Source organism: Scyliorhinus torazame, chromosome 16, assembly GCF_047496885.1.
Source record: "Scyliorhinus torazame isolate Kashiwa2021f chromosome 16, sScyTor2.1, whole genome shotgun sequence".
NCBI classification, from domain to species: Eukaryota; Metazoa; Chordata; class Chondrichthyes; order Carcharhiniformes; family Scyliorhinidae; genus Scyliorhinus; species Scyliorhinus torazame.
This window is the reverse complement of record NC_092722.1, coordinates 123,626,120-123,643,019: the sequence shown is the minus strand read 5'-3', so window position 1 is coordinate 123,643,019 and position 16,900 is coordinate 123,626,120. Positions and strand designations below refer to the sequence as shown.

General features: G+C 43.3%; 1 pseudogene; it reads left to right on the top strand.

The window, feature by feature from the left end:
• Positions 1 to 16,608, top strand: part of LOC140392407 (interferon-induced protein with tetratricopeptide repeats 5-like) — a 34,150-nt pseudogene extending 17,542 nt beyond the window's left edge.
• Positions 16,609 to 16,900: the final 292 nt, after the last annotated feature.

Here is a 16,900-nt window from a genome sequence, read left to right as displayed (position 1 = left end):
GTTTTAGTCTCTTCTGGTGCCGGGGTGTCTGCCTTAACATTGTGGATCGAAATGTTTCCCTTTTGTCCCCGGAGATGGCTCATTAGTATGTAGATTGTTTAGCAGTTTCTGTCCTGTCTGGGAGCGTAAGGTTCTAATCAACAGACAGACCTTGCACCCGCTTGTTTCTTAGTATTGTCCAATTTTCCCTGCATTCTTTGTAAGTGTCCATTTTGTAATCGGGACGTGGCCATCCCAGATGGCTACACACCCTCCTTGTGATCCTCAACGCGAAGCGTGAAGGATCACACTACTACGTCGTCTTCATCCTCTGACCAACCGGGGCACCCATACTTAGGCTCTACACTGTCCTATCCTATGCAACACAATTTTACCTAAACCATTTTAAATACATTCATTGTCATAAAACTCTACGGGGCGCTATGTCATTAATACATACATTACAGAAAAATAAAAAACTGGAACCTCTAACTATTCTCAATAAACTATCCTCATTCAAACAATCCAAAAATCTATACATCTTAACCTGTACAAAATAGCAGCACACAAATTTCTCTGACCTGACAGTCAGACACAGAGGTTTACATCTCTTTATTCCACAGAATGCATAAAACAAAATGGATGCTCCTTAATCTGTCCCAATGGGTGGGGGGTTTGGTGAAATCCGAAAATGGGGGACCTAAACCTGTATACCGGGGTGCGAAAGCGATATGCTCTCTTTCGCCATTTCCTAACTCTAAACGTTTGCACGACACTGCAAAGTATCGCCAGCACTAAGAATGCTCCGACTATATATGAGAGTGAGTACCAGGTGATAATCTTATCACACCAGGTCGGGGTATTGCTAGCTGTCGCTGGGTTAGTTATCTCAGGGTTCCGTGTATTGCAGGGGTGGGAATCATTTACAGTTTGAGTGGTAGGGGTCAGGAGGATAACGTCCGCGCACAACTGAAGGGATTCCGCTAAGATCCATGTGAACAAGAAGGCTGTCTTCATCTTTGTCGGTCTACTTCTTTGTCTTCCTCTGGGGTTCTTGAGGTTCCGGAGTTCTGTGAACACAAGCATAATTTCTGTTATTATCTTGTTTAAGATCTCGTATGTCTGTCTGTCTGTCCTTTATTGCCAATTTCCCTTTATAATTGGTCACCATCTGTGACTCCCTCATTTCTTTAAAAACCGAATATTTGGACTAGACATCTAAGAAAAATACTGCCGTACTGCGAGCCGTCTCGCAGCCTGTGTGATTTACCATCCCAGTGTTTGAGGATGTAAATAGCATAGGGAAGCAACCTAAGGGTTGCCAAAACCAAACAAAAGAATTTAGAACGTAATGAGCCAAAATGGGGTGCGCATGGGCCGCGGCGGGTAAGAAATGGGTGGAATCCCCGGGTAGGACGGTGATCAATGTTGTTTGTGCTCTACCCGAGCGTAGCTGACCAGAGGGGGATCCTCAGGCAGGGCGGGGACCAATGCCGTTTCTCCACTGCCTGAGCAACCGGCAAAAACGGGTAAGAATGTGGTCATCGTGGGGGCTTCCTCTCGAATCAGGAGAGTAGCTATGAGTCGTGTTCTGTCGACAAACTAGTTCCTCTGAACGGTTGTCTGGAGACAAACTTGTACCTTTAAACTGGTTTCTGGTGATAAACTAGTTCCTCTGAACTATTGTCTGGGGACAAACTTGTCCCTCTAAAAGGCATTGGGCGTCAAAGGAATGGTCACGTGGGGCCGTGAAAACTTTTGAGTTACCGAACAACACTTAACGTTAACACTAACGAACAAACATTCAACAAACATGGTGCAGGTTCCATCAGAAAGGACACTGTATCTCTCCATCAGTTCCTTTTTTCTCCATCATCTGGACACCTTGGACAAATCACTTCTCAATAGCGAACAGAGTCGCAAAGGGATTTGTTTGGTGGGAGTCAGACTCTATGTCATCACCTTCTCCCGGCTGCCAAGTTCTTGACTGTAGTAACCGTGCTAAAGCTGCTTGGGGCGAATTGGCGTCCATCTCATCATTCCGGATGAGCCTGAATGAATTGTCTCGGCGCCAGAATCGTGTGTCGAGGTTGGAGCTACGATGCTTCAATCCATAATCATCGGGTGGTGGGTCTGGGTCAGGGGCTTTGATATAAGTAATCTCAAATGGGTCAGTAGAATCATGCTCAGATTCGCTGGGAGTAGGGCCTGGTACAGGGGTATAGTCGTCACGTGGTGTACTGTAGCTATCGTCATCGTAATCGCTATCACTGTCGCTGTCGCTGCTGGTTGAGGGAAGGGAGAGGCGGAATCGTGTCTCTGGGGGCGGAGTTGAAGTCGTGTCTGAGGGCGGGCTGGAGTGGTTGTGGGGAGGGTAGGAATTCATCATCTGTGGGCGGGGCGAGCTCGTCTGCTGCTGCGAGCAGGATGTGGTGTGCGGCTTTGCTGCGAGCCGTAAGCCTTGAGGTGGTTTATATGAAACCATGCAGACTTACCATTGGGATAGGTTATTTTGTATACTGAGGGGCTGACTTTGTCCGAAATGGAGTACGGTCCGGAAAATTTTGGGGAAAGGAATGAACTGGGGTTGTAAAGGGAAAGCATAACTTGTTGCCCTACTGTAAACTCAGTGGCGTGTACTGTTTTGTCGGAACAAGCCTTGCTCTATTTCTTCCTGGTTCCAAGTCTCACTGCTGCTGTGAGTTGGGCTGCCTTTATATTCTGTGTCAGTTGTTTAACCGCATTTTCATGCGTGAGGGCTGTAACTGCAGGGCTGGCCAAATCCAGTCCTCATAAATACTCAGTGCCTTTCATGGGGCGTCCGGTCATGAGGGTATGGGGGGTGTATCCTGTGGACGTGGATACCGTGTTTCTAATAAACATTAAAGAAAATGGGAGTACTGAATCCCAGGTGCTGTTATTCTGCTGTACCATATTCCTGAGGGTGGCTTTCAATGTCCTATTCATTTGTTCTACAATACCACTTGACTGGGGGTGGTATGCGATATGGAACTTTTGTCTAATGCCGAAAATCGTGAGGACGTTTTTCATTACACGTCCTGTGAAATGGGAGCCTTGATCGGACTCTATACTACGGGGGAGGTGCCATCTTGTAGAGTTGTGGTATGTTAATATTTTAACCACTGTCTAGGCCATATTAGTTCGCGATGGAAATGCTTCCACCCATTTTGTGAAGGTGTCTATGACCACCAACACATATTTGTAACCATTTCTGCACGGGGGTAGGGGTCCTATATAATCTATCTGGAGATTTATCCAGGGTCCATTAACGGGGTGGATATGACTAAGTTGAGCCGTTTTCGCATATCTGTCCGGATGGTTCTGGGCACAGATTAAGCAATTCTCAATGTAGTGTGTTACATCGATGTTTAAAGCAGGCCACCAAGAAAGCGGTCTGAGGTGGGCTAGGGTGGGTTCAATTCCTTGGTGTCCATGATTGTCATGGAACTGACAAATGATCTGGTTCCTGTCCTGGCTGGGAACTATATAAATGGCATCCTTTAAAATCACACCGTCGTGTGTGTTTATTGCATTTTTGTATTTATCATACGGGACTGGGAATGAACGCTTTAAAACTTCCCTGAGTTTCTCATCCTCTTTCTGGGCCTTCGCTAAATCCTGAATACTGGTCTGTGAGATCTGAACTGTGTGTACTGGGATGCTTTCGGGGGTTTCCAAAACTAACCATGCCTGGAGCCTGCCTTCGCTAGGGCGTCTGCTTTAACGTTACCAGCGGGGGAAGAACAGTGATGACCTTAATTATTCCGTATTTCCTATCCTTCGCTGTCTCTAAGATATGGTGGAGTAATCGGGCTGAGGGTAGGGGTTTACCGTCCGCGGAAACAAATCCTCTTGTTTCCCAGAATGGTAGGAACTCTGTCAAACTATTACATACATACAAGCTGTCTGAATAGGTGTCTGCTGGGGTCGGGAACGAGTCAGGGTGGTCTACAATGTATGCAATTGCTGCCAGCTCTGCTGCCTGCGAGCCTAAGTGTCCTGGCAACTTTAATGAAATTTCATCTAGGGCGCATCCCTGCGCGTCCTCTACATATATACCGCAACCGGTAATTCTCTTTCCATTTAACACTGTTGAGGTGCCATCCACATAAATCTTCAGGGGTGCGCACGTATCTGTGGGCTGGGGTCTCTGGGGTGCACTATCTGTTTTCCTGGGAGGTGTCTTGGGAATAAATGGGCCTGTGTTGTGTTTTGTGGTGATGATCTCACATTCATGATGGGTGCCTGCATACTGCAAATTATCGGCAAGCAAGGTGTGGGTCTTGGTTCATTTTACTGTGATGTCCCGTGTTGTTGAAAACTCACCACTATTCTTAGACGTCCCCCTATACCAAAAAGGGCCGACATTCTAAATGGTGAACAGGGATTCGCACTCCCTGACTCCGTGCAGGCTTCAGTGGGTGCTATTCAGGTCAAACTATATCTTCAAGTTATCCCCGGTATAACCCATACCTTCACCGAAGATTTCATCTACTTACCACTTAGTAGCATCGATCCTGGGTCCCGCATTGCAAAGTAAGTAAAGTAGACTTTGGAATAACCACTATTTCAGGTTAAATTAAGTTATTTTATTATTATATATATTTTTGTCATTTTTAAAAGATGCAATCACTGTCTTTACAGAAAAGTAAAAAGATCTTGCTTCTGAATCCTTCTGGTTGGTTGAAGGGACCTTCAGGCCCACCTTGACAATCAATCTTTTAAAAGTCTGGTCTTCTTTAGATGTATTCACTGTTCTGCTCGGTTGCTATGTCCTATCTTTCCCATGTACCGAGCTGTGAGAGCTGGCTTTGCTGGCAGTGTCTGAGCTGACTCTGAGATGACTCTGCCTACTCTTGAAATTCTAGTCTTCCTTAGATATATTAGCTATTTTAGCTCAGCTGCTTTGCCCTGTCCCTTTACCATGGCAGAGCTAACTGTAATCTGACTCTGAGCTGCTTGTTCCCTCTCTTCTTCTCTCTGGGTTCTGGTTCTGGTAGTTCCTGCCCTGGTCTCTGGGTTTATATATTTATCTAACAGTTATCTAGTTTTTATGACTTTATTGTAAATTAATTCTTGATCTTCTTTGATTGTAACAAGTATCTTTGATCTAAACATTCTATTCCAACTCAGTATTCATTTTGACATAACCTCATCTCATAGATCTGATTACATTGTGTCCTTTGTGAAATTCAAAAATGCATTGGTTTCAAGAGGTGTGAATTTTGGTTTGGTTCCTGTCATTTCTATCGGTTTATTTTCTAATTGTGTCTTCAGCTCAGAATTTTGACTTTGATTTTGACTTTGAATTATGTTTCTCGTAGACTGATAGTCTCCAGTTTTCTTTAATTTACCTGGTATTAGCAAAATTTCACACCTAGAATTACCACCAAATTCAACTGAACCTCATCCTTTCCTTTCCAGATGCTTACTAAGATAGTTACTTTCAATGAAGGTGTGAGCCATTGTTTTTGGCTTCAGTCAAAATCCTGTTTGTCTTGTTTGCTAAGTCTGCTTGACCAAGGCTATCTGCATTTTACAATCCTGCTCTTTGCAGCTGCTGTTTACCCTTTGTAGGATCTTTCCCTGTATCCTCTCATGTTTCTCTCAGATCAGATATTGCCAGGCTTCCATGGTTCAAATTACACATCTTTCCATATTTTCAATAACACCTCGCCTTGACATTTGAAACATAACTATATCATTTTGTCAATTATCCCCCCATCTAATTGTACGGACTAACATTTATCCCCGATCTTTCTCATTTGTATGTACATGTTTTGTGATTTTAAATTGTGCACGAAAATCAATTCGTAAATGTATCCATGTCACATACCAGTGTCTTTTTACGTTCTTTCCTCAAGTCCAATTACCGTGAACCATAGCCGCAGCCGCTCAGGGAGGTAACCCAATAGCTATATCCGTGTGTTCCGCTACCTCCAAAGCATTTTACTTCCTTGGGGTAGCTTCACTATAGAAGCTTCCTCATGTCCCTTAGAAACAGCACACAACTCAGCCCAACAGTAACCAAAAAGGTCTTTTGTCCATCACTGGCTGTTAAGTGTCCCATTTTTCTGTCATCCAAATTGCTTTCCGCTTCTCATTGGAATGGTAAATGATGATATCATGTACCACCCACTGATTCCCTTGCTTCATTAATTTAGAAGGTTCAATCGATCTTGCTTCCTCAAATATGTAGCCAATTGTATCATTAGTTTCCTACCAATCCTGTCTAAAACATTATTTTCTGGAGTATAGTTCTCTTCCTTCTTGTGAACTGGTTTGTCTGTAATTTACTTTTTCCATCTGAAAAGTCAAATGAACAGGTCAAGGGTGGAGAGGGCCCTATTCTTTAATTTGTACTTTCTATTTTCGTTTGAACACTCCAGAAGTGCCTTCTCCAGGACTTCCGGATTTCTTTTGCGACCATTTCTTTCCTTTTTCTTTTTGAACTGGTTTATTTTCCTTATCCTTGATGTACATCATACAATTAAGGCCTGTTAAGCCTCCTCCTTCTGTCATTGCACTCCTGAGTGAGATTCGAAGAATCTCAAACTCCTCTTTTGCTCACTCAGTGATCCAATCTGTCGAAACCTTACCCTGATTCATTCCTGATATTGCTGCTGCATTTACTTTCATTACTTTATTTTGATTACGGCCAGATTGTGATGAAGGTAAGTTCCAAACATGACATTTTAACTTGATTACCTGTCCAATCAATGCTGTTAACGTGTTTCACTTCACTATCTTCCCACCAATTGGGTCATGTGTTTTAATTGTGATACAATTTATTTTGCTCCAGACACTATGCTTCTCTAAGTCAACTGTATATTTACCCAGATTCTGAACAACCTTGTCTTTACATTTCACAGCCTCACTGATTATTTTCCCTGCAGTCTTAGTTGGTAGCTTCACCCAAACTTCCTCTTTATTATCTATTGTTTTAATATCATAATTTTTCCTGCATCTATTTTTATCAAATCTTGTCCTGCAATCAGATTCTCATTTCCTGATGCTGGTTCTTCAATGTATTTAACATTCTAAACATCATTATTTTTTTTTGCTCGTGATATTCCTTTGATGGTCGGGCACTAGGACCCTGCGGAGCTATGCAGTGTCAATTTCAATGCTCACTTTCAAAGTGATTTCCTGCACACAGCTGACTGCTGCCCAGTACAAACTCCTTTATCTGTTTATTCTGAGACCAATTTAGTTCTGAACATACCGATTTATTACCTCAAAATACTGATCACATTTCTACCTGCCATTTATAACTTCCAAATTATGTGAAACTCGGTTTTGCAAAATACAAAATTTTTAAAAATACAAACACCAAAGGAAATTAACAACTCCTTATTAGACATACACACATTTATTCATCCACTCAGATCTTGGATCTTTACTTTGTAAGATTTCACAAATCCTTATTCAACACACACACATTTATCCACTAAGATCTTGGACCTCTATTCTGTAGGATCTTAGTTACTGTTAACAAAAATTGAGACCCCTCCGTGCTGATAAGTCTCACTTGTGCAGGAGTTTTTTGCCTCTGTTAATTTCTTCCACTCTTGGTTCATTTCTTCAACTCTCTTGACCGTGTTTCAGAGCAAGAGGATTATTCTAATTGCCATTTTTCGGAATTCTAAGTTCTGTTCCTGGATGTCCCTTTCAGTTGGAATCTGAAATTAAGGATAAGTACCCTTTCTGGGCCCTATCCAAGGCTGACTAAGGCACTATCTTTCTGTTTTAGTTAAGGGTCGATTGGTTATTTGTCTCTAAAGATTCTAGGCGTCCCCTATTTCACTAGGCTTTAACCTCACAATCTGCCTTACTCTAAGGATGATTTATTTTTTGGCCTCATTTTACCAGTAATGGATGCACGATTTTTAGTGCTGTCACCAAGATGTCTTGCAGACTTTATCTCAGGGTCAGCATCTTCTAGTCTGCTGATTTTACACACCCAACCTGAGCTTCAGTCCCCTCGATCCACAGAATATCCTTCCAAAAGTCAATCACACATGACTTTCCAGACTAAACTCGGCAGGTAAAGTCTGACTCACACATAGACCAGAAACTTCTAATATTCAAGCCTTTGTGCCGGTTAGAAACTTCTCATATTCCAACCATTTCTTGGGAACTCGAAACTTCTAATATTCTAGCCCCCACTCTAGCCCCCATTCTGCTCAACTAGAAACTTCTAATATTCTAGTCTCGCTTTACCTAGAAACTTCTAATATTCCAGGTCTCCATGCCTGATGCCATGGAGAAAGCAAAACACCCGGCTGGGCGTAATTAACACAGTGTTAGCACGACGGGTGCCATGTAGAAAATAAAGCAATCTGCTAGGCATAATTAACAGGGTTTTAATTAAACGTTGGGCTCCATGTTGTTGAAAACTCACCACAATTCTTAGAAGTCCCCCTATACCAAAACGGGCCGACATTCTAAATGGTGATCAGGGATTCTCACTCCCTGACTCTGATGCAGGCTTCAGTGGGTGCTATTCAGGTCAAACTATATTTTCAAGTTATCCCCCGGTATAACCCATAACTTCACCGCCAGGTTCATCTACTTACCACTTAGTAGCATCGATCCTGGGTCCCGCATTGCTAAGTATGTAAAGTAGACTTTGGAATAACCACTATTTCAGGTTAAATTAAGTTATTTTATTATTATATATTTTTTTTCCTTTTTAAAAGATGCAATCACTGTCTTTACAGAAAAGTAAAAAGATCTTGCTTCTGGATCCTTCTGGTTGGTTGAAGGGACCTTCAGGCCCAACTTGACAATCAATCTTCTTTAAAGTCTGGTCTTCTTTAGATGTATTCATTGTTCTGCTCGGTTGCTATGTCCTATCTTTCCCATGTACCAAGCTGTGAGAGCTGGCTTTGCTGGCTGTGTCTGAGCTGACTCTGAGCTGACTCTGCCTACTCTTTAAATTCTAGTCTTCCTTAGATATATTAGCTATTTTAGCTCGGCTGCTTTTCCCTGTCCCTTTCCCATGGCTGAGCTGACTGTAATCTGACTCTGAGCTGCTTGTTCCCTCTCTGCTTCTCCCTGAGTTCTGGTTCTGGTAGTTCCTGCCCTGGTCTCTGGGTTTATATATTTTTCTAACAGTTATCTCGTTTTTATGACTTTATTGTAAAGTAACTCTTGATTTTCTGTGATTGTAAAAAGTATCTTTGATCTAAACATTCTAATCCAACTAAGTACTCATTTTGACATAACCTCATCTCATAGATCTTATTACATTGTGTCCTTTGTGATATTCAAAAATGCATTGGTTTCAAGAGGTGTGAATTTTGGTTTGGTTCCTGTCATTCCTATAGTTTTATTTTCCAATTGTGTCGTCAGCTCATAATTTTGACTTTGATTTTGGCTTTGAATTATGTTTCTCGTAGACTGATAGTCTCCAGTTTTCTTTAATTTACCTGGTATTAGCAAAATTTCACTCCTAGAATTATCACCAAATTCAACTGAACCTCATCCTTTCCTTTCCAGATGCTTCCTAAGATAGTTACTTTCAATGAAGGTGTGAGCCATTGTTTTTGGCTTCATTCAAAATCCTATTGGTCTTGTTTGCCTAATGGCCTGCTTGACCAAGGATATCTGGATTTTACAATCCTACTCTTTCCAGCTGCTGTTTTACCCTTTATGGGATCTTTCCCTGCATCCTCTCATGTTTCTCTCAGACCAGATATTGCCAGGCTTCCATATTTCAAATGACACATCTTTCCATATTTTCAATAACACCCGTCCCTGTAAAAGAAGGGTCCAACCGGCTGCGCTGATTTGGCTGACTGTGCCAGCTTTAAGTCGGCCGCCTAACAATAGCTGTGCCGGGGTGTGTTCTGTGAGGATGGTGATGGGGTTGAGTCCTGTCATGTAGGCGAAGTATTGTACTGCCCAAAAAACTGCGAGCAGGTGCCTTTTACAGGCAGAAAATCCTTGCTCCACATGGTCTGACACACATGAGGCGTATGCTATGGGGCGTAATTGGTCATGGCGTTCCTGGAGGAGCACGGCTGAAAGGGTTCGGTCGGTGCTTGCAACTTCGATTGCATATGGGGACAGTGGATCTCAGACCTGTAGTATGGGGGCTGTGCTGAGTGCTCTTTTTAAAGCGTCCACAGCATCTGTATGCTGTGGAAGTCATTCCCAAGGTGCCTGCTTCTTGAGAAGGTCAGATTGGGGCGCTGCTTTAGTGGCAAAACCGTCAATATGGTTTCGGCAGAAGCCAACCAGTCCTAAAGATGACCGGAGGGCTGAGACATTGTGGGGAATGGGCAATTTGACGATCGAGTCAATTCTCTTTTGCTCGATCTCGCGTTTAACATGAGTGATCACTGTTCCTAAGTAAATCACTCTTTCTTTCAAAATCTGGGGCCTTCTTGGGGTTGACTTTACAACCAATTTCTTTTAGGAGTGCTAGAAGTTCGGCGAGAAGCGAAATGTGCTCTCCCTTTGTGCCTGTCTGTAATAACAAGTCGTCTACATACTGGACCAGACAATCGGGGCGGGAAAATTTTGCTAAACCATTTGCCAGCTGTCAGTGGAAAATGGAGGGGGAGTTGTGGAAGCCTTGTGGGAGGCACGTCCACGTGTACTGTTGCCCTTGGAATGTAAAGACAAATTTGTACTGGCACGCTTTAGCCAATGGAATGGACCAAAAGCCATTACTAATGTCCAAAACCGAATTTTTTTTTGACTGGAGTCCCAGTTTGAGCATGGTCTCGGGACTCGTGGCTATGGTGGGGGCTGCTGCTGAGGTTACTTTGTTCAATTCCCGGTAATCAATGGTCAGTCGCCATGATCCATCCAGTTTCGTGACGGGCCAAATTGGTGCGTTGTTTGTGGAGGCTACTGATCTGAGTACACCTCGATTCAACAAACTCTCTATTACTTTGGAGATTTCTCCCTCTGCTTCCTGGGGAAATCCGTACTGCACTGCTTCTGGGAATTAGGGTCGGGACCTGTAATGTTCACAAAGCCAGCCAAATTGCCACAGTCGTGCTTGTGCTGTGCAAGTGCTGCTTTATGTTCCTGCAGGACTGCTCTAACCTGTTTACTGCACTCATGGCTCGAGGGTCGAACCAGAAGTCTCCTACTGAGCTAATCCTGTTTATGTACTCACCTACTGTGAGCGTGGTGGGGGCTCGTGCTGCCTTTGCCATTTTCCAAACACACTTGTTAACTGGTTCAAAAGAAAGGTTATGGGAGCTCATAAAATCGATCCCAAGGATATGTTCTGCTGTCTGGGGTAGATCAACTAAAACTACGGGGTGCTTAGTCGTGTTGTTCCCTATTTGTATTGCGACAGGGGCTGTGATGTGTCCCTATTGTAAATGGCCTGTAAAACCGCTGAGTGTGATGGCGTCTGTTGTGAGCCACGTGTCTCACTGAAACATCGTGGAGGAATTGAGTGTGGTGCGGGACCCTCCTGTGTCCCATAGGAATTCTACGGGTTGTCCCCAGACTTTGCCTGGCTTCTCTGCTGCTTTTTGGGCGCGTTGCACTCTCGTGCAAAGTGTTCTAGCTGTCCACAGTTGTAACATTCCTGAGGTTTGGGCTGGGGTTGGCTGTTCCTGCCCTCATTTACCCATGCGGGGTTCTGGTGTGCTTTTACTGGGTTAATCTCTGCCTGCTCTTCATCGAGTGTTATAAATGCGGTTTTGCCTGCAATTGATTGTTCCCAAGCGCGGGACAATCTCTTCAAAACCCATTTTTTATTGTGGGCCTCATCTGAGGGGTCATAATTTGCGCAAGCTTTTCGTCCTGCATCTGTGGAGTGGGAGACTAGAATTTGGGTCCATTTGGCCATATTATCTGGGGACAAATGGGCGCGGGCTAACTCTCCAAAAACTGCTGAAGTATATCCACAAGCATCCAGCAAACGCTGTGGGGTCTTTGTCTTCTTTTGCCTACACTTATTTAGGCCTTTTACAGGGTCTCCTCTGTTAAAGCCGATCACATCAAGGATCGCTGTGTTCATCTCTTGGAGTGTGCCTCCTCCTACATTCTGTAGGTAGGGAAGGGCTGCCATGACTGAAGAGTCGAGGCTTAAAACTGTGAGCTTCACTTGCTCCTTTTCGTCCAGGCCGTACATGGTAGCCTGCTGTTTGACTTTCGCGAAAAATTGGTGGGGGTCGGATGTGGGAAGGAACGGTGTGATTTTTCCACTCACATCCTGTAATTGGGTCATGGTTAACGGGGTTGTGTAAAGGAAATCTGCTTCTCCTTCTCCTGTGGCCCTGCGGAGTGTGGTTACAGGGTTCATGGGAGTGTGTTCTGCCTGTTCGGTTGGGGGTTGGGGCGCTTTCCTTTTCTGGAGTTTTTACTGCGTACATGTTCCATGTACATATCTATGGGCAGTCTCATTTAATTCCTGCCAGTAGGGGCCGTTTTCCTGATCTAATTCGGGGCCGAATGTACTTTGAAACCCATTTTGAACGGAAAGCAGAGATTGCAATTCTGCAATTTGCTTCCAGTATTTTGCGTGGTCTACAGAGCTCTGCCTTTGTTCCATCGTGGAAGTATGAAGTGCTCGTAGGGCTGCTTTCAGATTGTTGCACTGTTTCTGCAATTTCTCCACTTGCTGTTCTGTCTCTTGTCTTACCAAGACCGCATGTTGCGTGTCCTGGTAGGCCTTATCATATTGCGTCTGAAAACTGTTCAAATGCGCGAGACAAGACTGATGTACCACTTGGCATCATCCAGCTCTCTGTCCCTTGTGCTAACTGCTCTTTTAAATCTCTATTCTCCTTCTCTACCTCACTCACATCTACCTCACTAGTTCTGTCTCTCTCCTCTATCTCTCTATGGAGCGTCCTAACGACCTCCTCTGTGCCTCGCAATTGTGCCAAACAGGACACGATTGCCATCGGCTTGCGAGCTTTCCCTAAGCTCTTCTTGTGAATCTCTGACAGTTTCTCCCACCAAGTCCGATACTCCCGGTTCCTGTTTCCTCATTATCGCAGAATTCACTACAAAGGGGCCATCCTTTCCCTTTGAGATATTTCCTGATCTCATCTTCCCAAACGGGTCACTGTCCTACTCTACTGGTCGCTGCGACCTCGAATTCCTGGGGGTTCATAAGGCGTTCCATTGCCTTCATTGCCATTCTCTCTATCTCGGTTCTCTGCTGAATCTGGAACAAGGGGTGATAAAGTGGTGATGTAAACACGGGTACGGCTTACGCTACTTTCCAGCCTACACAACTCCCACCAGCTTTACGCAACAAAATCTCTCAGGTTTACCTTATATCCCTGTTAGTACGCATACATTAACACACTTCTGAATCTCAGAGGCTAAATCAGTACTGTCCTTACGCTTGTGGTTTTTCTGTTTCCAATTGGATTCTCAATTCAAATTTGGGTTCTCTCGGAGTGGTTAGGCCACTTCTAAGTCGAGTCCCTCCGGAGTTGCCAGTAAATGTTGCTGATTGGCTGTTTGACTTTTAATTTGGCTCTGTTTAATTACGTTTGCTCAAGAGTTGCCAGGTATCTTTCGACACCGCCACAAGGTTCAGAACCGAATACTGATCAAAGACTCGATACACCAGTTAGTAAGGTCAAAAGCAATGCTCATTTATTTACACACAGTCAAATCTACTCATGCATAAACTCTACAAACTAAACTACCACTATTACTAAAGCCTATACTTAGCTTTGGGTGCCCACTCAGTCAGAGGAACAATGGCCATTGCTCGGTTCTGAGGCTGCTGGATTGAGCTGTTTACAGTATAGCAACTAGGAGCGTCAATCTCGTAGCTTGCGTTGGCTTGGAACTTACTTGGTCTGGTGTAGCTGCTAGGCTGGTCTCTCTCTTCGCTGAGAGCCAAAGCCAAAGAAGAAAGATTCGCCCTTGGGGCATACCTTTTATACTAAAAAGGGCTTTGCGTGCTTTTGGGCGGGCCTTGAACTTGGCCTCAATTAATTGGGCCTTTCCCAATCATTCGTATCGATCTTCCTCCAATAGAGGGGTGGTTCCCTGATTGCTGGGCGTGTCCTAGGTGACCGTTGGTCTGCTTTGTTTCAGTCTCTTCTGGCGCCTAGGTATCTGCCTTAACATTGTGTATCTAAATGTATCTAAATGGCTCATTCGTATGTAGATTGCTTAGCAGTTTCTGTCCTGTCTGAGAGCTTAAGGTTCTAATCAAAAGACAGACCTTGCACCTGCTCGTTTCTTAGTATTGTCCAATTTTCCCTGCATTCTTTGCAAGTGTCCATTTTGTAATCGAGACATGGCCATCCCTGATGGCTACAGTCCCACCTGAGAGAGCAGCCAGTCCATCGGCAGGCCAACAGCTCTGTAGACTCAGCAGTGTCAGGTTTGTGTGGAGCCAATGCTGGGTCTTGGTGAGGAGGGGCCTACAGAGCAGAATACGAAGGAGGTGTACTTGGCAAAACCAATAGGAGATTGAGTACTTTAGCTCCAGCTTCCTTTCATCCCATTGCACATTGAGGTGGTTAAAATTTACTGTACATTTTGTGAGAGGTTTAACCTTCACCAGATAATACATCAATCAGCAGAAAAAAAGCAAGTTTCAGAACAGACAAGGTTATGAAGTAAATCCCTTTATTTTGCTGGGAGGTTTTTCTGAGATAATCATTGTGTGACCAGAGATTTCAGGGTCATTGTGTCTCAGAGTCAGGAACATCTCTTAGATAATAAAACTGGATGGAGGGGCTGGAAAATGGTTCAGTTAATCCGAGATGGACTTTGATGATTTTTTTTCTCTCTTGCAGTGACGAAGAGAAGGATTTGTTGAAAGTGAAGCTTGAACAGCTTCAATGTCACTTCACATGGGGGCCACAGAAAGACAACATTGACTTGGATGACATGAAGCAAAGATTGGAAGATTCAATTCAGACGAATGTGAAATATCAAGGCAGGTTTTACAACCAACTCGCTTTTGTAAACTGTCTGCAAGGAAACTGTGAGGAGGCGATTCAAAACTTAAAGGAAGCTGAAAAGAATCTGAGGGAGAATCATGAAGAAGAATTTAATAAAAGAATCATCATCACCTATGGAAACTATGCGTGGGTATATTATCACATGGGACAACTGACAGAGGCTCAGTCCTACCTTGACAAACTGGAGAAGATCTATAAACAATTTCCTGAAGCCACTCGGTACACAGCAATGATACCTGAAGTATACGGGGAGAAGGGTTGGTCCCTGTTGAAATCTGCTGCTCAATATTATGAAGAAGCAAAGGAATGTTTCAAAAAGGCTCTGGAGGAAGATCCGGATAATGTTGAATGGAATGTTGGCTATGCGATTGTTCTGTCTCGTCTGGAAACATTTTCTGGAACCCCAGAGAAATGTGAAACCACTCAATCAATGAAGCAGTTTAGACGTGTGCTGGAGCTTGATCCAGATCATGGTGAAGCCATGGTGCTGTTAGCTCTAAGACTACACGAATTCAATCAAAGTGAGGATGCAATGGAATTAGTTGAAAAAGCATTGCAGAAGTCCCCTGATCTCCCACATGTGCTTCGCTATGCAGCAAAATTTTACAGATTAAAAGGAGATGTGAAAAAGCGGTGGAGCTGTTGAAGAAAGGATTGGAAATGACCCCACAATCTACGATCTTACACCATCAAATAGGTGTGTGTTACAGAAAGAAACTATTGTCACTGGTCAAAAAACCACGTAGCAAAAGACCTGGTGACCCTGCTTTTCAACAGAGAGCTGAACTGATTGAACTATGTAAGAATCATTTTAAAAAGGCTTTTGAACCTCGCCCATTAACATTTGTCAGGGCACAGCTGGATTTTGCCAGAATCTGTACATTAAATGAAGAATATGAAAATGTCGAGAAGATTTACAATAATCTCCTGAAATTGGAAGGTATACGTCCTGAAAATAAGCAGGAAATATGTTTAGATGTTGGATTATTTGAACTGCGTGATAAGAAATCGGAATCAAACGCCATCATACATTTTCTTGAAGGAATGAAAGTCAATTCTAACTCAACGGAAGGAAAAAGGTGCCGTGATAACTTGGAGTCAATATCAGAAAGACAACTTCGCAGGAATCCAAGAAACAGCAAGGCCCATGGTGTTCTTGGCGTAATGCACAAACTGGATGGGGAGAAGCGTGAGGCTGTTGAAAGCTTTGAAAAAGCCTTGGAGTTGGAACCTGACAATGAAGAATATCTAAGTGCTCTTTGTGAATTACGCCTTTCCATCTCGGACAACAATGACTTTCCCAACTAACACTGAACCGAAAGATGAATTAACACTCTCTAATCCCTAGATAGCTCCTGGTGTCCACCTCACTTATAATCTGCTTAGGTTTATCTCATGGTGCATGTTACATGTGTGAACAATTTTCAAATAATCTCATTATAATTATTCTAAATCTCTGTGCTTCATTCAGGAACATTGACCCCACTGGTGAACTAAACAAATAATATTTATTCTGTTCTCCCAAGAGTTGTTTTTCTGTGTGGAAAGGTGGAGAGGGAGGGAAGACTAAAGGATACACAAATAGGTTAAAATAGGCTAAAAAGAATAAAAAACAGCAGCAGGTATTGATTTTCGAAACAGAGATTTCAATTGTATAATCAGAAGTTGAATGTTGAAATAGCCAATAAAATGAAAGCATGGCTAAGATTTGATTTGTGTGGTTCATCTATGTGAATGCTACAGTTTGGTTAGTACAGAACACGGTGGGGATAAAATCTTCTGGATAATTTCTGACAGTCAGTAATGTTTACGCTCTGTCACCATTTGGTGAACACATTTTATCTTGGCAACACAGAGTAACTTGTACACAACCTGCAAACGGAGACTGCTGGCTAAAGGAAGACATAATCGAGGCAAGAAAAATGAATGAATATAAAATGCGATTAAAATTTATTCCTGTTATATTTTTGTTGTTCGCCGCA